Consider the following 22,495-nt stretch of genomic DNA (forward strand, 5'->3'; position numbering starts at 1 on the left):
AAATGTTTTTAACGTTTATTTATTTTTGAGAGACAGAGCACAAGCAAAGGAGGGGCCGAGAGAGACACAGAATTTGAAGCAGGCTCCAGGCTCTGAGCTGTCAGCACAGACCCTGATGCGGGGCTTGAACCCACGAACTGAGAGATCATGACTTGAGCCGAAGTCGGCCGCTTAACCAACTGAGCCACCCGGGTGCCCCCATTATGTTTTTTTCCTATATACACACACTCCTTGATAAAGTTTCATTTATAAGTTAAGCACAGTAAAAAGATTAATGACAATAACTATTAATAAAGTTAAAAAATCATAACAACACACTATAATAAAAGTTATATGAATATGGTCTCTCAAAATATTTTAGTGCACTGTACTCACCCTTCTTCTTCCTGTGATGATGTGAGATGGTAAAAATACTTACCTGAAGGGATGAAGTGAGATGAGTGATGTAAGCATGATGTAAGTGTGATGTGGCACCGGGCTACCCCTGACCTTCTGAGAATACCTCAGAAGGAAGACCATCTCCTTCCAGATCACAGTTGACTGGGTAACAGAAACCATGGAAAGCAAGATGGTGGATGAGGGGGGATTACTGCACCTTTCCTAATATTAAAGTTGAATTTACTTGAGGAATCGTATTTTGATCAAAGAAAGAAGTAATTTTGGTGCTAAGGATATCTGGATGCAAGGTGGGGATAGGAGTGTCCCGGGGGGGGGGGGGCACTTTGGGCTTCCAGAACATAATCTGAAGCAGTTGGAAGACAGTGTCTTTGATCAGAGGAGGGAGAAAACCATGTATGTAGGGGGGATGTAATACAAGGAGCATCAGAAGCAAATAGGACAAAAGCAGCAGGAAAGAGAAAGGAGATTACCAACCTAAATCTCACAACTTTACCTAGGCCCACTCATTGTGTGTTCTGAAAGTCTTAAAGACATACTTAGCCTCAGGTTGTTCCCCCGCCTCACCCACACTAGCAAATCTGGGAGCAGCTCCCTATGTCCTGTCCCCCAGAAGAGCAGGTGTGACACAGATGCAGAATAGGTTGTGGTGATATGAGGACAGGCCCTCATATCACAGAGAATTTCTCCTTAAATGCCTGACGTTTCACTAACCCAGGGGGACTGTATTAGTAGGCAGAATTTTTGTTGTAGTTATAACTTGTCATAGTTCTTGCAATGCATGGCTGAACACCCCACTTTTTTTAGGCGGGCACAGTTTTTTCTGGATGATCCTTGCATACTTTCTCATATATTCCACTATCGGTACATGACCTCAGAAAATAGGGAAGGGCAATATACTTCCTGGAGTCAAGCAGTCAATGTTGAACATGGAAGGGACTGGCTGTTTCCCTAGTTCAGGTATAAAGTGAGGGAGGAAGGAATTTGGGGACAAATCAGGGAGTTCCAATTTTGGGACATTCTGATGAATCAGGTGGGATGACTGAGGCAGGAGGACTGGGTGTGTATGGTCTTGGGTAAAGAATGAGACCTGCCTGAGTCTCTGTTCTCACTTACTGGAATTTCTGTTTCCTCATCTGTAAAAGGAGAAGGTGGGACCGGACGAGCTTGCTTGACTTTTCTCCATGTACCATTTTAGACGACTGTAAACATCTACTTTCCTTTTAGAGCCTAATGTTTGTTATATCCATGATTTTGTGCTAAGAACTGTCAGGAACACAATCTTTTTTTTTTTTTTTTTTTTTAAGTAGGCTCCCTGCACAACATGAGGCTTGAACTCAAGACCCCAAGATCAAGAGTCACATGGTCTACTGACTGAGCCAGCCAGGAGCTATAGGAACACATTCTTTTTTTTTTTTTTTTTAATGTTTATTTATTTTGAGAGAGAAAAGAGAGACTACGAATGCATGTGAGTAGATGAGGGGGAGAGAGAGGGAAGGAGAGAATCCCAAGCAGGCTCTGAGCTTTCAGCATGGAGCCTGACTCAGGGCTCGATCTCACAAATCATGAGATCATGACCTGAGCGGAAACCAAGTCTGACGCTTAACCAGCTGAGCTACCCGGGTGCCCCAGGAATACATTCTTTAATTTAAACTCTTCCCAAGGGGAATTATAATCTTTTTTATGACTACATGTTTTACAAAAACATTTTAAAGGACGCTTTTAGTGAGTATCTTTGATTTGGGGTAGATGCTTAAGGCCACACAGCTTGGGCACAAATCCAGCTCCATCATTTACTGCGTAACCTTGGACAAGTTTCTTAATCTCTGTGCTTCAATTCCCTCATCTATAAAATGAAAATAGTAATAGTTACCCTTGAGTTCCTAAACAAAAACTTTCATAACGGTGCCTGGCATATGGTAGGACCTACAAAGTATTTGTGCGATGCAAGAATATCACTTAGGAGTGGTCTGCTCACTCAAAGCTTTTTAGAGGAGGGGCGCCTGGGTGGCTTGGTCGGTTAAGCGTCCGACTTCGGGTCAGGTCATGATCTCACGGTCTGTGAGTTCGAGCCCTGCGTCGGGCTCTGTGCTGACAGTGCAGAGCCTGGAGCCTGTTTCAGATTCTGTGTCTCCCTCTCTCTCTGACCCTCCCCTGTTCACGCTCTGTCTCTCTCTGTCTCAAAAATAAATAAATGTTAAAAAAATTAAAAAAAAAAAAAGCTTTTTAGACGAGTGAACATTTGACTTGACTTTGAAGGACAGGTGGGATTTCAACGACAGAGGGCAATATTGATGACAGAAATGTCATGTGCATGGAGAAATAAAAAGTGTCATTGGGAAGAGAGAAAAGCAAACTTCTGTGCAGTCATAGAGCCTATAGAAAAATGGCTATAAAGGTTTTATAGAGTCCAACTGTAATGTGCCTCAATAGCCAAACTAAGAAATATGAACATTTTTAGTAGCTGAAACAGTATGAATGTTTGTGAGCAGGGAAATGTAAAGATCAAAACAACATGGATGGACTAAGACACCAGGATACAATGTGTAGCACAGGGAATATAGTTAATAATGGAGTAACAACTTTATATGGTGACAGATGGTAGCTAGATTTATCACTTAGCAATGTCTATAAATGTTGAATCATTACATGTTACACCTGACACTAATATAATACTGTATATCAACTACACTTCAATTTAAAAAAATTTAAGGAAAAGAGAAGAGAAAAACAAGGTGTATGATTTATTTTATTTGCCCATTTTCAATTTCCTTGGTTGTAACATTTTTTTTTCTAATATAGAACCTATACTAGTCTATTATATTGCATTATAAGTACGTTTAACTTCCAAGAATGAAAGTCCAGAAGCTCTAGAGAGAGAGAACAAGGTAAACAGTGTGGTGTGGGCAGACCTTTTCACTCCATGAGCTGGTGTCTGTTAGACAATGGATTCAATCAGTCCTGAAAAAAAGTCTTACATTTGGGTAAACCCTATAGAAACAATGTGCCAAGAATTATAAGGATTCTCCAACCATGGAGACATCATTTAGGTTGCAGACGAGTGGGTGTGTTAGTGTTTTCACTCTTGGAGAAAGAAATTAAAGATTCAACTGAAGGCTTTAGAAAACTTTACTAAAGGGAGTGATTGGTAGATTCTATTTTTTTTAATGTTTATATTTTTATTTTTGAGGGAGAGAAAGAATACAAGTGGGGAAGGGGCAGAGAGAGAGAGAGTGAGAAAGAGAATCCAAAGCAGGGTCTGTGCTGTCAGCAGAGAACCTGACTCAGGGCTTGAAACCACGAACTGTGAGATTATGACCTGAGCCAAAGTCAGACGCTTAACTGACTGAGCCACCCAGGCACCCCTATAGATTCTATCTTAAGACGAGGGTGAAACTGGAAAAGCCAACAAGTTACAATCTTCATAAAATTTTTGAAGTGCTCTAAGAAGTGGAACATGTGGAAAATAGACTTTGTAACTAATTACAAGTAGCAGACCATTTAGAGGTACATAATATTTGTACAAGGTTATGTACACAAAACAGAGTATACTGCACTTTATGGGCAATTTGGATACTTTACAAGGATGAATTTTACTATATGAGATTTTTACTTTCTGCTGACTGTAACACGGAACCCTCAGATTCAGATAAGATTTGTGAGCTTCCAGATTAAGATGAGATTATTCTTTCTTTCTTGCTTGCTTTCTTGCTTTCTTTCTTTCTTTCTTTGTCTCTTTCTTTCTTGCTTTCTTTCTTTCTTCTTTCTTTGTCTCTTTCTTTCTTTCTTTCTTTCTTTCTCTCTTTCTTCTTCTTCTTCTTCTTCTTCTTCTTCTTCTTCTTCTTCTTGGAAGAGAAACAGGTCTTTGGGCTGCAAAGAGTTACTTGTGTGGGCCAGTCAGCTATGCAAATGTAGGTAGGAGTGAGACACTCCTGAACGTTTTTTCCATTCCAGCTGCCCCTCCCTGAGGCCCAGGTATACAAAACTGATCTCTAGCAGGAGGTAAATTATTTGCATAAGGAGGCCAGGACCTTTGGGAGAGAGGAAACCCTAGAAGCCCCCTGCTGAAACTCTCCTGCCTCAGACCTGTAGTTAGGGAGCTCTTTTTGGTTGACTAGGTCCTCCTCACAGCCTCCCAAACCCCCAGTGGCAGGAAAGGATACCTAGGGTCTGGAGAAAAACAAACAAACCAATAAACCCCTAACTTCCTGAGGAAGGAGAGTGCATGTGGATGACCCAGGCTCTGTGACAAATCCCAAGATTTTTCTTTGCAGAAGTATCCCCATCCTCTGCTTAGGCTGTGGAAGGGCCATTTCTCTATAGTGACATCTACATGTGGTACAGTGAGGAACAAGGGCAGTGATGAACACAAGGTAAGTGGAAGGAGGACTGGTCTTCTTTGGAGGGAGTAATTGTTGGGTTTGGGGGTTGGGGAAAGACCTAAAAGAGAGAGAAAGAGGTCTTAGCTTTCATGTCTGGATGATCTCAAGCAATTGTGACTGCACTATGAGTTTGCAGAGTTTCATACTGCTTACACAGAAAATTGGTTCTTTTATTTTACAAATACAAGTTGATCCTTGAAGAACATGGGTTTCAACTGCACAAGTCTATTTATATGTAGATTTTTTCCCCAGTAAATACAGTGCAGTACTGTAAATGTGTTTCTCTTGTTTGGATTTTCTATTTATTTAAAAATTTTAAAAAATTCTATTTATTTAAAGTAATCTCTACACCCAATGTGGGGTTTGAACTCCTGAGATCAAGAGTCACATGCTTTACTGATTGAGCCGGTCAAGCACCCCTGTGATTTTCTTTGGTTCTTTTTTTTTAATTAAAAAAATTTTTTTTTAATATTTATTTTTGAGAGAGAGAAAGAGACAGAATGTGAGCAGGGGAGGGGCAGAGAGAGAGAGGGAGACACAGAATCTGAAACAGCCTCCAGGCTCTGAGCTGTCAGCACAGAGCCCAACGTGGGGCTCCAACCCATTGACTGGGAGGTCATGACCTGAACTGAAGTCAGACACTTAACCGACTGAGCTACCCAGGCACCCCAAGCACCCCTGTGATTTTCTTAACAGCATTTTCTTTCTTTTTTTTTTTTTTAATGTTTTTATTTATTTTTGAGACAGAGCACTAGCGGGGGAGGGGCAGAGAGAGAGGGAGACACAGAATCTGAAGGCTCCAGGCTCCAGGCTCCGAGCTGTCAGCACAGAGCCCGACACGGGGCTCCAACTCATGGAGTGTGAGATCATGACCTGAGCTGAAGTCGGCCGCTCAAACTACTGAGCCACCCAGGCGCCCCATCTTAATAGCATTTTCTTTTCTCTAGCTTACTTTATTGTAGGAACATACTATGCAATATGCATAACATACAAAATATGTGTTAATTGAGGGTGTTATCAGTAAGGCTTCTGGTCAACAGTAGGCTGTTAGTAATTAAGTTTTGGGTGAGTCAAAAATTATATGCACATTTTTGATTGCACGGATTGGGGGGTCAGCACCCCTAACCTCTGAGTTGTTCAAGGTATTTATTGAGTTCCTTTGTACACCAGGCAATGAGTGATCCACCCTCTGGGTATGGAGCAGCCAACAAAATAGACCAAAAATTCTGCTGCCAGGGAGCTTACCTTTGAGGAAGAAATGGTGAGAAGGGGACAGAAAAATCTACACCATGGATGGTGGTAAGTCCTAAGGATAAAAATAAAAACAAGGAGTTGGGGGCACCTGGCTGGTTCAGTCAGAAGAGCATGTGACTCTTGATCTCAGGGTTGTGAGTTTGAGCCTCACATTGGGTGTAGAGATTACTAAAAAAACAAATTAAAAAACTTAAGGAAACAAACCAACCCAGGGAATTTGTATATGTATAGGTGGTTATCACCAAGGAAGGAAGTCTTCACTGACAAGGTAACATTTGAGTAAGGTCCTGAGGAGGAAAAATGACTGGAGTCTTTGAAGAAGAATGTACAGTAAGGACACAAAAAGTAGAAGGCCTTTTGTGGACCAGGTCTACCTAGGGTCTTAGAGACCATTTTAGGTCTGTTGTCAGGTTTTTAGCTTTTGCTCTGAATGAAACTAGAAGTTACTAGAAGGAAAAATTTAAAAATACAGAAAAGTGCAAAGAAGAAAAATAGATGGTTCCCACACCTGAAGCCAATAGCTGTTGTTTTGGTTTGTTTGTTTGTTTTTTGTATCATGTTGTGGTCCGCCTTAGAATAAGGTCCTCTTATTCTTTTTATTCTTATTTTTTATTTGTAGTCTTATTTATTCCTTTTATTCTTATTCATTGCAGGTAGAATAGGTTTCTTTCTTCCTCTACCCTCATCTGCTTGGATTTATTCTCTCACTCTCACTAAAAACGGTTTCTCAAAATTTCCACTCTCTATTGCCTTTTTCTTTTTTTTTTTTTTTTTTAAATTTTTTTTAACATTTATTTATTTTTGGGACAGAGAGAGTCAGAGCATGAACAGGGGAGGGTCAGAGAGAGAGGGAGACACAGAATCTGAAGCAGGTTCCAGGCTCTGAGCTGTCAGCACAGAGCCCGATGCGGGGCTTGAACTCACGGAGTGCGAGATCATGACCTGAGCTGAAGTCGGACACTTAACCGACTGAGCCACCAAAAAGCCTATTGCCTTTTTCTATATGACTTTTGCATATGTCTTTTCTCTGGTCTTAAGTGTGTTCTGGGCTACTTTCACCACATCTGTCAGATCTCTACTTTCATTCACTCACTCATCTCGAGTAGTTGCACACAGCCCAGTGTTTCAGGGGTCTCCACGATGGGTTCAATGCTCTGCTCTTACCATCTTGAAATCCTTCATGATTTTAAACAAGGTGCCCCACCTTTTCCTTTTGCAGCCCTGAATCTAGCTGGTCCTGTGGACCATCTGCTGTGCACCACTGTGTTGGAGCTGGGAAAAAATGGTGTACAAAAAGATGGGCTTTCTACTTTTGCAGAGCTTTCAGATTGGCGGAAGAGGTAGACATCGATCAAACAAACAGAAAATAAACATAAAATGGCAACTGAGAAAAATGCTACACTTGAAGGATGTATCAGGATTTGGCTTAGAGAGGTCAGGAGATTCTTCCTCAGGAAGTAAGTGTTTAGTAGGAGAGAGAGAAACGAGTGAGGTTTTTTTTTTTTTTTTTATGGCTTCCCTACCCTCTCAGGTGTCTAGAGGCACCTGGGTGGCTCAGTGGGTTAAGCGTCTGACTTTGGCTCAGGTCATGATCTCACAGTTTGTGAGTTCAAGCCCCAAGTCGAGCTCTGTGCTGATGCTCAGAGCCTGGAGCCTGTTTCGGATTCTGTGTCTCCCTCTCTCTCTGCCCCTCCCCTGCCCATGCTCTGTCTCTCTCTCTCTCAAAAATAAACATTAAAAAAAAATTGATTAGGGTCTATCCTCTCATTGCAGGATGTATACTTTTTTAAAATAATGCTTATTAATATTAAATTAGTTATTTGTATAATAGCCAACTTTCTAGAGAGAGTATAAACTCACAGGGTGTCTACCTTTTCATTGTATCCTCAGATGATAGCACAGTGCCCAGTACATAGTATTCAAGTAATATTTCTGAATGCAAATATTATTGAATTATTTGGTACCATCTTTTTACACACAATTAAGTTTTTCACATGTAATTTAGTAGTCTGCGTTTTTTTAAAAAGTATATTTATTTTGAGAGAGAGAGAGAGCACAAGCTAGGCAGGGGAAGAGAGAGAGAGAGAGAGAGTGAGAGAGACAATCCAAGAAGGCTCTCCATTGTCAGTGCAGAGCCCAACGTGGGGTGGGGCTCAAACCCACAAACTATGAGATCATGACCTGAACAAAGTCAGACCACTTACCACTGAACTACCCAGGTGCCCCAGTAGTCTTCATTTTTGAAAAGAACACTGGAAATTTTCCATTTTTTTCTTACAAACTTCATAAAGTGGCTAAGTCAGGGGCTTTGAAAAATTATCTAGATGGTGTTCAGAATGGATTGGAGAGGGAAGAGATTGCAAGTAAAGAGATTAAGCTAGGAGACAATAGGTATAAAGCGGAGGAGTGCTTGAATGAACAGTGTTCATTGACTTATTTAGCAGCATTTACTAAAGACAACTATAGATCAGGCACTGTAAGTACTGGCAATGCAATTGTTAAAAAAGAAAAAATAGAATTCTCTCCTGGAACTTGCAGTGTGGTGAATACCAATGTCAGGGAGAGAAAGGGGAAAAAAAGCCCAAACAAAATCCTCCTTTTTTCCCGCTTGTCCATAAATGTAGTAATGCCACAAGTAGGGAGAATTGAAACCTCTTATTAGAAGTGATCCAGAAAAATGTTTTGCAAAAATTCTGGAAATTTGAAGTTCTAGTGGAATAGTTCCCTTCTTTCACTGAGATTTTTATTATTGTAACTTTCTCCTGCGAGCAGCGTTTTTATCCTTTTTTGGTTCTTTTAACTATTGCTTTTTTTTTTTTTTTAAAGTCAAAAGTAACTAAATACTAAGTAAAAAGGAATGGCTAATATGTTGCTATCTCTCTGAGAGACAGTCATTGTTTTGTTTTTCTGTTTTGGAAGCCTCACTGGTTATCCTCCCTAACTTGAAGAAAACAACCCTCATTTGAAAATAACTTCCAACTGCCTCAGGCATACTATCCTTTTCTCTTTTTAAAAGGAATCCTCAAAAATACTCCTCTCCCAGTTTGAAAAGCAGCAGGGGATAAATGTGTAGTATTAAATATGCAGCAATTTGCCACTCCCAGCACTCCCTTTGCCCTGTCCCAGCAATAGAAACTATCTGGGTAAAAATACATGCACGTAGAGTCAAACCTCCTAGTGAGGGACTTACGAAAGGAACAAAGGACACTTTCTTGGAGCAAGGTGTTCAGTTTCCAAAAAAATAAAAAATTAAGAACAAAAGGAAAGAAGTATTAAGCAGAATTAACTCTGAATGATAGGTACTAGAAAGTCAGTTGTTCCTTCGCGAAAAGAAGGGGAGACACGGCGTGCAGACCGGGGCTCTGCTGTATAACCTTGGGCAGGTCTCTTCAGCTTCTTTGAAGCCCTGTTCTAGCTTAAGAGTTTGGACCAAGGATCTCTAAGTTTCTTTCATCTCTAAAATTCTTTAATTCTATGATTACGTTGCTTGAGATGGGCCATTCTGTTGATCTCCTAGTCTCCTGGAGGGAGGTAACTAGTCTCTGGGAGAGGAACTAACTTGATGGAGTTATCAACACAGAGGTGGGCATACTTCACAATGACAGCGGTTGGGGCCTTAGAGATGCTCTTGGAACATTTGCAGGAAGGCCTTTACTTCAATCCGACTTTACAATTCTCTTGACTCTTTGGGATGGGGGAGACGGAGGGACCTGTTTTAGATTGGGACCGTTCCCTCGATCAGGCATTTCCCCTTTCCTTATTTTTGGAACCCTTAAGAACAAACAAACAAACAAACAGACAAACAACAAGCCACCAAGAAACAGATCCTAAAGCGGTGGAAGGGGAAACTGTGATTACGGCATCTCGAAAGGCCTGTAAAATCCTGCTTCCTCATTTTAATCCTTTCTTCGGGTGGGTGGGTGGGGGTTAGGATCTTTTTTTAACTGTGTATTTTTGTCAAAGCGGGCCTAGTGCGAGGCTCAGAACGGCAGAGGGGGCGCTGACGGATGCTGCTGCGGCGGCGGCGGCGGCGGGCGGGCCGGCGGGAGGGAGCTCCGGGTCCGGTCCACGCCGGCCGCCAGGCGGGCTCGGAGCTGCAAGGGCGCGGCCGCGGGCGGGCCCCGGGGAGGGGCTTCGCGGAGGCGCCGCGGCCGGAGGCTAGCGGGGCCGCCCGGGCTCGGCGCGCAGCGCGGCCCGGCGGGCGGTGGCGCTGCGGAGGCGGCGGCCGAGGCCGGCGGGCGCGGAGGAGGGGCCCGAGACTGGGGCGGCCAGCGGCAGCTGCCTCCGTGACGACTGTCGGCAGCGCGGCGGCCTGAGGAGACCGCGCCGCGGGCCCCGGCGTCGCCGCGTCTCCCGGCTGTCTCCTTGTCCTCCTCTCGCGGCAGGGGCGTCAGGAATGGGCCCCAGCCGCCGCGGGCCCCGCACCCCGCGCCGCCCGTAGGCCCCAGCAGTCGGAGGCCGGCCGGCCGGCCTCTCGCCACCCCTCGCCCCAGCCCTGCCGTCCCCACCCCAAATCCCCGGGAAGGAAGATGAGGGAGACGCGCCCGGCGCTCAGCAGTCAGAGCAGCAGTAGCAGCAGCAGCGGTCGGGGGAGGGTGTTTCGCCGTTTCCTCTCAGCCGCCAGGACAAGATGGCAGCGGCCGCGGAGAGGGGCTGAGCCCGGGCTGGGTGGTGCCGCCTGCTGAAGCGCCTGGCTCCCTGTCCCCGGCACGGCCCCGCACCCCACCCCGGACATGCTCAGGGCTGCGGCCGCCCGAAGAGGGGAGAGCGCAGGCCTCTAGGAAGGTAAGGGAATAGGGCGAGGGGCGCCCCCACCCCCGGGTGGGGGGAGTAGCTCCTCTCGCGGGGCCTCCGGCCGGGCCCTACACCGCTGGAGAGGCCCGCAGCCGTCGCGCGTCCTGCATCCCCGACCGCCTCCCCTGCGCTCCGGCGCTCTGCGTTCCCGCCCCGGCCCCCGCCGAGCGGCGAGTCCGGGGGCCGCCTGGGGCTCGAGGCCGCCGGACGCGGGGGCCGCGCGTGCCTGGTGCGCGCGGTGGCGCAGCCTCCGGGAAGCCGCGCTGGGGCCGGGCTGGGCGGCCCCGGCCTTTCCTCTGCCAGGGTTGCGCAACCGCTCTTCCCAGCAACCGAAGTTTTGTTTAGTCCCACAGGGGGCCTCTTTCCCCACCGCAACCCTAGGCCGTAACTACGGAGACCTCTTGTCTTTCATTAAGGGGAACAAACACAAACACGCGCACGCACGCACGCAACTTGAGCGCCCCAGCCGATGGCTGCGTCCCTGGCTTTGTGGCCCAGTCACCAGCGTCGCCGAGCGGCCGGTTTAGAGGGTGTCAACTCAGGAGACGTGAGTGCGTGTGATTGTTGGGGAGGAGAAATGTGACCCGCCGCTCCGCGTCCCCTGCCGCGGCCGGAGGAAGGCGTGGCGGCCGCGCGACGGGGCTGTTGCCGGCTTCTCTCGCTACGGTGGCGGCCGCCCGCTTCCCTTCGCGAACTCGCGGAAAGACTTCGGATGGGAATGTCTGTTTTCCTGTCGGAAGAGAGACGGCTGTTTTAAAATGGTATGTGGCTCTCAGCTAAGCCTGTTGCCCAATCTTATCTCGGCTTGAGGAATTGCGCGAAAGGGTGTGTGCGTAAATTACCTTGGACCTGTTACAGAGTAGTCATAACACGTTCAGTCCTTGAACTGTGTTTTCACAACCTCTTGCTGCCCTGTTAGAATTGATTTTTCCACCTGTCAGGTCGCTGCTTCGAATTATAAGGAGCTTCTATTAGCAACAGTGAAGTTTTTCAGGTTATCGGTCCAGTTTACAGGGAAAGCTCATGGTTGGTTCTGTTGTCGACTTTGTTAGATTGTCTCCCTGGTACTGGGCCGGGAAAGTTAGCTGGTGCACCAGCCTGGGGTTGCTTGTGCTTCTGTGTACCTTCTAGTAGTCTGGAGATCGGTTGATTCTCCCCCGCCTCCCCCGTCCCTCCCGTTTTAGGTATTTGCTTGGAAGTACTTCTGTGGCGTGGAATTACTTAATGTTCACATCATTTCACTTTATTTCAAAGTTTTAATTTCTTGGTGCCTTAATTTTGAAGAGGTACCCCTTTTGATAAAATTTTTGATGAAAACTTTTGAGCTGGATCGGTGGGCTTTGTTACCCAGCTAAAACATTTTAATCCTACATTCTCATTTAATTTTTCAGAAGCTGGGCAGGCCTCACCATATGTTTGATAATGCTAGATTCTGCTTATGTTTGCAAGTGCAGTGCTAATTTTATACAGTGAGCCATGATAAGGTTTTGATAGGTCATGATTAAACTTAGTATTTAAGTAAACAAAATAAGACTGACCTTTAAAAAGTAGTTTTTATAGTTTTATTGGTTACATGCCACTGAACAGTAATTGAAGTGTAACCAACCAAATAAAGTACTTTTTGAAATAAGGTTTTCTTGGTATATTTATGGGCCCATTCATAAAGTGTAGACAACTCTTACTTACAAAATATAATGCTCAACCTGTTTGAGGTTTATTTTTCTTTTATTTTTGAGACGACTTGCTTTTAATTTGTGTCGAGGTGGAGGGGTGCTGAAATGTTTTAGAATTTGGACATTTCATTGTGGGTTTTTTTTTTTTTTTTGCACTTATCACAAAATTAAATAATTTGGACCTGAATTTTTTTTTTTTTCTACTTTAGGGAATATATTTTCTAAAAAAGACTTTTTTTTTTTTTTTTTTTTTTTTTTAGAGAGCCTTAGATTAAAACTATGTTTTAAAAAGGTAAGATGAGCTTGAAATCTAGAACAGAACCAGTCATTAAATGTTTCAAATTTATATTTGGACATTGCTGACTACAGTAGCTAAACACATATTAGGCAAGCAGATCATAACATGGTGAGCCAGTCTTAGTTTATTGTCATAATACCTTTTCCATTGAACTAGTCATTATCTTGCTTATAAACCAGTCATTGGCTTCTGGGCATGGAGTTTTAGAGTCACATAAAAGTGGACAGTTTTTATGAGATAATTCTTCTTGTAAACATGCTTGAAAAGAAGCTTCAGATCATACTGTTTTAATTTTTTGGATGTCCTGTCATGGAGCACCATAAAATAAGGTGCAAATTACAGAGGTTGGGCTGCTGTAGCCAGTATGGCAGGGCACTTAAGTATTTGTTTATTGCAAAATTTTGAAAGCCTTTTTTCCCCCCTTGCAACTTAAAATAGCAACAGCTGTCAAATGAGCTTTTTGATTGAGCTTTTGTTTTAAATATTTGATAAATGAACACTGAAGGTATGTATAGGTAGGGGAAAAATATAAATTTCAGAATGCTGAAAAACTGTTTCCTAAACCTGTTTCACATGCATTGAATGGAATACTGGGTTGCATGTTATTTTCCATTTGAGTGTTAGAATGACTTACTTTGGTAACTTGAAGTTAGCTTTCTATGTTCTCCGCGGCAGTTCGCCGAAGGTGGTCGTATGGTACGTTAGAATTGTGTCATTGGTAGTTAAAAGGCATGAATAATGTAGTTTCCATTGCATTCCATTTATGTTTGAGTTTAGAGATAAAGCTGTCTTGGCAATATTTGGATTTAAGTGTGTTCTAAGGAACTTTAAAGTTTTAGGTATTTAAAATATCCCTCCAGAGTTATTCTTGTCTCTCAACTATTAGAGGACACAGAGTAACTTGCTATATGATTATATTGTTGCTGCCAAAAGACATGTTCATGTAAAAATTTCTGGGTTTGCTGCTGTCCTAATTTTCTAATGTCTGAAGTTGAGACTTAAAGTGTGGTATGTTTAACTTGGAAGTTACTTGTGAGACAAACTACTAGAATTTCGTTAACGTGGAGGAGTCTGTCAGTATGTTTTATTCCTTTTTAAAGGTGTCCCTGACCCACACCCCGCTCAGACAACTTGCTGAAAACTTTGTTTAGGTAGTCCTTTCTATATAATACAAATGTAAGTCTAAAGGAATTATTTTAAATGTCGTTACTAGTTCTGGGTCCAGCTGCTTAAAAAACAACTTGATTAGTATCTTCAAGCACTTAACAGAAGTTGAATAGTGATACATGTTTGGAGTGGAAGTTTTGAATCCGTGTCGATTTTCAGGGTAGCCAGAGGACTTACATGGCTGACCTAAGGAAATACAGCCTACTTTTTTTGGTTGAATTAAGAGTGATTTGGGGAAGGAAAAAAAAAAGTGATTTAGAGAGAAATAATATTAGTATGCTGCTTCTGTAGCTTTGTCATAACTGTTTTTTTGGATCTTATCTTAATCACTGTTAGGACCAAGCTAGAATAGATATTTGGAAGGTATATGTTACAAATTTTACCTAAATGTTTGTCATATTAGACCTTGACCTATTTGGCAGATCAGGCTGCTCTTCTCTGTTGATACTTGGGCCATATGTCATTACACAAAAGGCAACATATTGTCTGGATTCTGAGCACACATTGTTATGCTGGGGACCTGGAGGCTCTTAGGATTTGGGTTTGTGTGGAAATTAAAAAAAAAAACAACTGGTCGAGTATTGGAAATACTGTATTTTTAGGGTGGTATTTGTGGTTTGATGACAGTTAAGTCAGTAAACTGATTTATTTTTTGTATTTTGTATTGAATGCCAAGTTTGTACTTTAGAAAGCTATCTTTTTCCAACAGAAAATCTTTGAACTGAAACAAGCCAAGGACACTATGTTTTACCTTCAGTGTATTTTGTTACTTTGACCCAAACAATATCTTCAGTTTTCTAAGACAGAATCTTTCCTTGCTGGGGAAGAGTGAATGGGAGGGAAGGTAGTGGGCAGGTAAGGTAGGGGAAGCTGGGCCCTAGTTGGAGGAAGAGGCTCATTTAATTAAATTTCGGAAACTTAGAAATCTGTTTTGACTTAAATGTTCAAGTTGCTAGAGATCAGAGTTCACTTAGTTATGAAATCAGTGAAATATGGGGTAGCTTGGGGGAAAGATTAGGAATATACGGTGGCACCTGTTAAAAGATCGGATTTATGAAATAATACCTGTTTATCATCCTTGACCGGTTTTTAAAACCCACTCCCTGCCCTTACCTTCCTTTCTTTTTGTCTTTTGTCTTTTCAATCCAAAGGACTTTGCTTAATGTAGAATTTAGGAAAGACAAACGTTCTGTACAGTTACAAAAATTTTACATTATATGCCTAATTTGAAACCAGAAGTGTGAAGAGCATAGAACATATTAATTGCTATTAAAATGAGTTTGATTTATAGGAATAACCTTTTTTTTTTTTTTTTAGAGATACTTGAAAATAAAACTAAGGTGCATATAATAAATGAATGGAGGTTTCTCAAGTTGAATTAAAACCCGACTTCTCTGCTGTCAGTCCATGTTTACTTTCTGAGATTAACATCTCTTCTTTTAAAGATTAGATTTCCAGATGTACTTTTCATTTTTTTTTGTTGCAGTGTCTTTTTTTTTCCCTTAAAAAGATCATACCTAAAAGAAACGGAGATTTAGAGAAGAATAATGAAGAGAAATACAGTAGTTTGTACCTTTGAGCTGTACTTTAGGTAAGGATCGAAATTGTGAAAGGCTAATTCTTGGTCACATTGTAAATAAAGGATTGTCAGAGGTAGTCATAATTTTTTTATTTTTTTTATTTTACGTAATCGTTCATGCTGGAGCATCTTTTCTAATTTGAAAAATTGTTTAGATTTGATAGATTTTTGAAGTAATTAGATGAACAGAATGAGTCATTACCTCCACCTTTAGAATTGTATAGTTTTTATAAATTACATTTGATTGCATATGGCTTACCAAGAACGTTGCCTTTAAAATTTGATAGAAACTATAAAACTTGGCTGCAAATGACTAGCCAGTTACTGTTTACCATGGTTTGACTTATGATTTCTTGACTTTACTATGGTGTAAACACATGTGTATACACATTTGTGTACTTGGAATTTTGAATTTTGATCTTTTTCCAAGCTAGCAACATGGGGTCTGATACTCTTCCTGTAATGCTGGGCAGAGGCAGTCGCAGCTTCCAGACAGCTGACGATCATGAGGGTCAACAGTGATATACTTAAAACCATTCTGTACCACGACAACTACTCTGTTTTTCACTTTCACTATTCAGTACATTACTTGAGATACTCACCACTTTATTATAAAATAGGCTTTGTGTTAGATGATTTTGCCCAAGTGTAGGCTAATGGGTTTGAGCATGTTTAAGGTGGACGAGGCTAAGCTATGATGTTTGGTAGGTTAGGTGTATTAAATGCATTTTCTACTTGGTATTTTCAGTTTATGATGGGTTTATCGGGATGTGATCCGTTTTAAGTTGGAGATATGTATTCCATTTTAGAAATTGAAAAATAAAAGCATATGACTTACTAAAAATGTTTATGTTAATGTCAGTTCTTTAGCTTCCCTCTACTTTGTTGTGTATTATTCATAAATTAAATACAGTATCTTAGCATTTTTAAAAAATATGAAATAGTAAGCTTTGAAACATTTGCAGAAAAAACTTGATTAGAAAATGTTTCATACCCTGTGAAGTGGTTATTTAAAGGGCTTAAAGATATCATTTGCGGATATTTTGACTGAGTGCTATCTGTTTAATAATACAACAAGAGCCTTGTAGGTTTGGTAAACTATACGACTTTAGATATATAATGTACAGTTTTAAATAGTTAATAAGTTAGATAGAGTGATAACATATTGAAAATTGAACCTGACTTTCTAGAGACATTTCTTCTAAGGTATGATTTAAATTAATACTTTGGAGGGCTTTAAATATGTAATTTGTGATAACTTATATTAAGATTAAATAGCATAAAGTGGCAAAATCATAATGAAAATTGCTGGTTATGTGCTATATAGTTTATAGCTATGATGTTACATTTCACTACCTTCTCAAATCCATGTTTTGGACCAATTCGTAATCAGTTTCAGTGGAGGCAGTACAAGTATCTCTGCAGTATATTAATTGTAGTTTTGTGTTTTAAGTTAGATAAGAATAGTATTGGGTTCAAAAATATTAGGTTTTTAATCTGGTTACTATGCTTAAAGTATTTTTTTGTAGCTGGACCACAGATACCACAAATAAATGAAATTTTATTGTGTCAGGTAAAACAATGATAAAATATGTGAGTGAAAACTGTTTTATCTGGTATATATTTGGGTGTCCACTAAGTGCAGTATACTGTGCTATGAATGAAGAGAGGAAGACATGGTTCCTGCTTTGAGCAAATAATAGGTGAAATTAGCCTACTACTGTACATGTTCTTTTATATTTGTGCGTATGTATGTGAGCTGGAGAACACTGCCTGAGAAAAATGATACACGTATAGCATGTTCAAGTTTTTGTTTTTGTTTTTTTTTTTAAGACTGTTTATTTAATAAATAAATGATATTTAAAATTATCAGGAATGGTTTAGCTTCTGAAAGTTGTATATTAATACTTGCCATCCTTGTGGTGTTGAAAGGGGAAAAAGTCACTTGAACATATGAAAAAGATTCTATGAATTTAATTTTTGTTACAAGCTTTTCTGTCAAGTCTAACAAGTTTAGTAGTCTCACGGTTTTATAGAAATAGGTTGTATGTTAATTTAAATCAAGTGGAAATTCATATTTCTTAGATATGGTTAATCCAGTTCTCTTATTCTCATGGTTTTTCCTTTTGGACATGCACAGTTCTTGCATTGCTTGAGAAAATTCTAATAGGTTTGCTTTGCTAACTGTATTATTACCTTCTAAATTTGGAATGCAGAGCTCTTCAAACCTCATTCCTATGCGAATTGGAAAGAAAATAGAAGGTGAAAACCAGGGTATAGATAGAATTCCATTTTAAGGTACTTTTAAGAATATTGAAATTGCTAGTTGTAACTTATTTGAAGTCACTATGCAGAAGGGCTATTGCTTGTTGTTAATTTATGTAAATCAAAAGTATATATAACTTGGGGTCCTTGAAGCCAAGTCATGCAAAAAGGACAAGTATTTTATTACATTGCCCCATTATAATTGTATATGATATAGTCTTAATGAAATTTGACAATTTTGTGCGATCTTGATATTTTATACCTGTGAATTTAAAATTGAACTCTGTGTGGAAACTCACTTAGGTTGTTAGGGACTATAACATAATTGGTTTGCCAATACTTTTGAGTAGAAAACACTTGGAATGTTTGCCTTCTGAGTTGCCCTAAGCCCAGTGTGGCATTTCTGAAAGTATATCCAGTTGCTACTCTGTTACTTGTGAAATCTCTCTTAAGTACCTCACATCTGAGGGTATATCTAGCTTGAAATTGTTTCTCATAATCTGACTGGAAGAAAATGCCTCAATTTATAACTTAGGAGGTAACCTAATACATTACATTTTGGGAAATTTTTACATTTCAAAATATGAAATAGTATCTGAACTGTTTCTTCAGGTCAGAGACCATGTCTTAAAAGTTTTTATATCCCTTAAACTGCATAATAGACATTGGGGAATCAAACATATAATTATTATAAAAGTAATCAAATACAGGCATGTGCTGCTTTACCTATATCCTTTAATCAAGGTAGCATCTTTACTGAACAGCTTTACAGGTACCTGCCCACACACTTTGCTTCTCAAAACCCTACTCTACCCCTCACTTCTTTTTTTTTTTTTATTTTAAAAAATATTTATTTTTGAGACACACACACACACACACACACACACACACACAGTGAGCAGGGGAGGGGCAGAGACAGAGGGAGACACAGAATCTGAAGCAGGCTCCAGGCTCCGAGCTGTCGGCACAGAGCCTGACATGGGGCTCCAACCCACAAACCTCCAAATCATGACCTGAGCTGAAGTTGGATGCTTAACTGACTGAGCCACCCAAGTGCCCCAACCCCTCACTTCTTTAATTCTAGCAGATGAGTCTATTTCCTGCATAGAGGTCAATAGGTATGAACTTCCTCCAGATTTCCAACCCTCTACCCCTGGATATAACTTCTACTAGTACACCCTGTATATTTTCACCACTCTCTGAAGGACTGAAACAAGATTCCTCCAAGATTCCTGCCTGTTGTCTATTGTGGATTTCATCTGGAAATGTTTTTTTTTTTCAGCATCTTGAGCCTGTCCAATAACTTCAAGCCTCCCCTTCCCCCCTTTCTTGGGCCTTTTTTCTTCAGCCTTTAAAAATGTTCAGATATCTGAGATCTTTTTTTTTTTTTTAATGTTTATTTATTTATTTTGGGGAGGGGGACAGAGAAAGAGGGAGAGAGAGAATCCCAAGCAGCCTCTGAGCTGTCAATGCAGAGCCCGACGTGAGGGCTTGATTTCATGAACTGGGAGATCAAGACCTGAGCTGACATTAAGAGTTGGATGCTCAGCTGACTGGGCCACCCAGGCATCTCTCAGATACCTGAGATCTAAAGCAGCCATCTTTTATTTTGCACTTTTTTTTTTTAAGTTTACTTTTATTTATTTTGAAAGAAAGAACGGGTGGGGGAGTGGCATAGAGAGAGGGAGGACAGAGGATCAGAAGCAGTTTCTGCACTGACAGCAGATAGCCCGATGAGGGGCTCAAACTCATGAACTGCAAGATCATGACTTGACCCCAAGTCAGACACTTAACCAACTGAGCCACCCAGGTGCCCCATAAAGCAGCCATCTTTCAATTGTGCCTCCTCAGATGTGGACCTGGCTTCCTTTTTATTTCTTCCAAACTTCTTAAATGTGTACTTTACCCTCTGTTTGCTTTTGTATTCATTTCTTAGCCCTGGGCAGTAGAGTTCTGTCCATGCCACTCTAGTGAAATTACTTCTGCTAAGCTCTCCACTAGTTTCTTTTATTCACAATCTATGTATTCCTCCAGGTGATTGCATCCATAGTATACCCTACTTAATTCCGAGCTTTCAGCTCATCTTTAGAACTAGTGAGGTCCATATTTCCCCCCACAGCTAGCTCAGATTGAATTATCTTATTTCAAAATTTGTTTCTTTTTCTGTATTTCCTCTTTGTTATCTTCACTCATTTCTATTGCAGTTTATGTTGAAACTTTAAATCTTAAAATATTTATTTCTGGTGGATACATTAAAAAAACCCAACAAAATCTGCATGTTGTAAAACAAAATTTAGTAGTAGTTATCAAGTTTCCTTTTTGGAAATCCATACTAAGAAAATTGGGAATGTAAAAAAACTATTTATATGAAAATATTCATCACAACTTTATATAATATAGTGAACAAATTGGGAGGAAAAGCAGTTCAACAAATTATAGTATGCACACATGGTAGAATATTATGCTGCTATTCAAAATATCCTAGAGAGAACAAATTGGCATACCAAGTTATACATGTACCATGATTGGAAACCTATGATAAAACATACCCTGGAATGACTAGAAGGAAATAGGTTCGTTTTACTGAATATTTTGTCATTTGTAGTAACTGAATAATTTAAAAATGATTTTTATACAGAAATTTCACCTCTTCCTGGAGTGAACAGTGTGTATGCTTTCATGAGTTTAAGGCAAAATATGTTAAATTTCATGTATTAGTCTTGTCTACCCATATTCTAGCAGTCTTATTCCAGGTAATGGTAATGGTGTAGTGATCATTTTTACCCTTTTCAATTTGCAGGGTCTCTATGAACAAATAACATTTTTTAGATGTTTTTTTGTTTACTTTGAGAGAGAGAGAACGCTTGCACAGGTGTGTGCATACATGGGCTGGGGAGGGGCAGAGAGATAGGCAGAGAGAGAACCCCAAGCAAGCTCAGCGCTATCAGCACAGAAAGGCAGAGCCTGACATGGGGCTCCATTTCATGGCTGTGAGATCATGACCTGAGCCAAATCAAGAGTCGGTCGCTTAACCGACTGAGCCACTCTTGGCACCCCTTAAGTTTTAACATTGTTATAAAATAACTGTTTTGGCAGATTCATCATGTATAGTTGATATGTGATCATTACTTTTATGTTTGAGATTCTATCTAATTTCTTATGCAAAAGCCTAAAAAATGATACAAAGTCACTTTTGGCCAGTAAGAGATTTATAGTTATTATCTAAAAATAAATTTCTCATCGTAAACTGTTAACTGTTTTGTGGCCATTTTCAGTCATGATTTAACATACTTTTTCTTTATTTTATCCCATGATATCAATAGTTGGCCTTAATTTTGAACTTAAAATGTGTTAGCTGTCACTTACTTAGGCATCTTCAAATGGAATTAAAGTTTTGTAATCGCCTTTTTTATCTTTCTAATATGTTGATGGCATTTAAAAAGTTTCTTAAGCTAGATCTGAATATATTTTTCTTACATTTGTAATTCTGATACATAAACTTTATAGTATCATGTATGGTAGTGTGGCTTTTTACACTAATGTGAAAAATTTTTTTTTCAGTGTTTATGTGGGGCTTGTAGACAAATATTTTTGTCACCCTTGTTAATTCCATATAAATCTACAGTTTTAGTGCAAGGCTTATTACAAGCAACCTGATAATGTGTCATTTTATTTATTTTTAGTTTATTTTTAACTTTTTAAATGTTTTTATTTATTTTTGAGAGAGAGAAAGAGAGACAGAGTAAGTGTGGGGGAGGGGCAGAGAGAGAGGGAGACACAGAATCTGAAGCAGGCTCCAGGCTCTGAGCTGTCAGCACAGAGCCCGACGTATGGCTCGAACCCATGAACTGTGAGATCATGACCTGAGCTGAAGTCGGATGCTTAACCGAGCCACCCAGGTGCCCCTATTTTTTATTTTTTTTGATTGAGCACGTGTTCGAGCAGAGAGTGGGGAGGAAGAGAGAGAGGGGAGAGAGGATCCCAAGCAGGCTCTGTAGTATCAGCAGAGTCTGATGTGGGGCTTGAAACCGTGAACCATGAGATCATGACCTTAGCTGGAGTTGGATACTTACCCAACTGAGCTCCCTAGCCCGTGCCCCCCACCCCCTGCCAATTTTATTTTTAGGAATCTCTGTGCTCAATATAGGGCTCGAACTCACTACCCTGAGATCAGGAGTCACATGCTTTACCAACTGAGCCAGCCACGTGCCCCAGCAGTGTGTGTGTCATTTAAAAAAGTTAATGATTAGAGTTAGAACCAAACATAAGCGGTTCTAAAAGATTTCTAAGAATTCAGTGTCCTTTCTTTGAGAGTACTCTTTTGAGCAGCAGGTTGTTTTCTTTCCTCCTTAGGTCTTTATGAATTTACATTGTTCTTTAGTTTCTTTCTGAGGTTCTTGGGGAGACTTGTTATAAATCTCTGCCTTGTCCCCTTCCTCACATTTGTCATGAGAATGAAGAGGTATTTATTTTTCTTAACATATTTTCATTTCTGTTCCTTCTATTGTTTCTGATGAGATACCATAGTTTCCTGAAGCACAGGATTTCCTGAAGCCATTGTGAGACACCCCAGTTCACGAGATATATATGACAGTTAAAATTTGAAACTTAAAAAATAGTGTTTCCATATTAGAAAGGTTTTGAAGGTACTTCACAAAATTTCTAAAAAAGGACATATAAAGTGGCA

At 40.6% G+C, this 22,495-nt stretch overlaps 1 protein-coding gene across 1 annotated transcript in view; it reads left to right on the top strand.

The window, feature by feature from the left end:
• The first annotated feature begins 10,240 nt into the window (after nt 1–10,240).
• HIPK3 (homeodomain interacting protein kinase 3) overlaps nt 10,241–22,495 on the top strand; it is a 93,174-nt gene continuing 80,919 nt past the window's right edge. The window contains 1 exon segment of the mRNA XM_043580900.1: nt 10,241–10,817. The gene's annotated coding sequence lies outside the window, so the exon portion shown is untranslated.

Source organism: Prionailurus bengalensis, chromosome D1 (assembly GCF_016509475.1).
Source record: "Prionailurus bengalensis isolate Pbe53 chromosome D1, Fcat_Pben_1.1_paternal_pri, whole genome shotgun sequence".
Classification (NCBI taxonomy): Eukaryota; Metazoa; Chordata; class Mammalia; order Carnivora; family Felidae; genus Prionailurus; species Prionailurus bengalensis.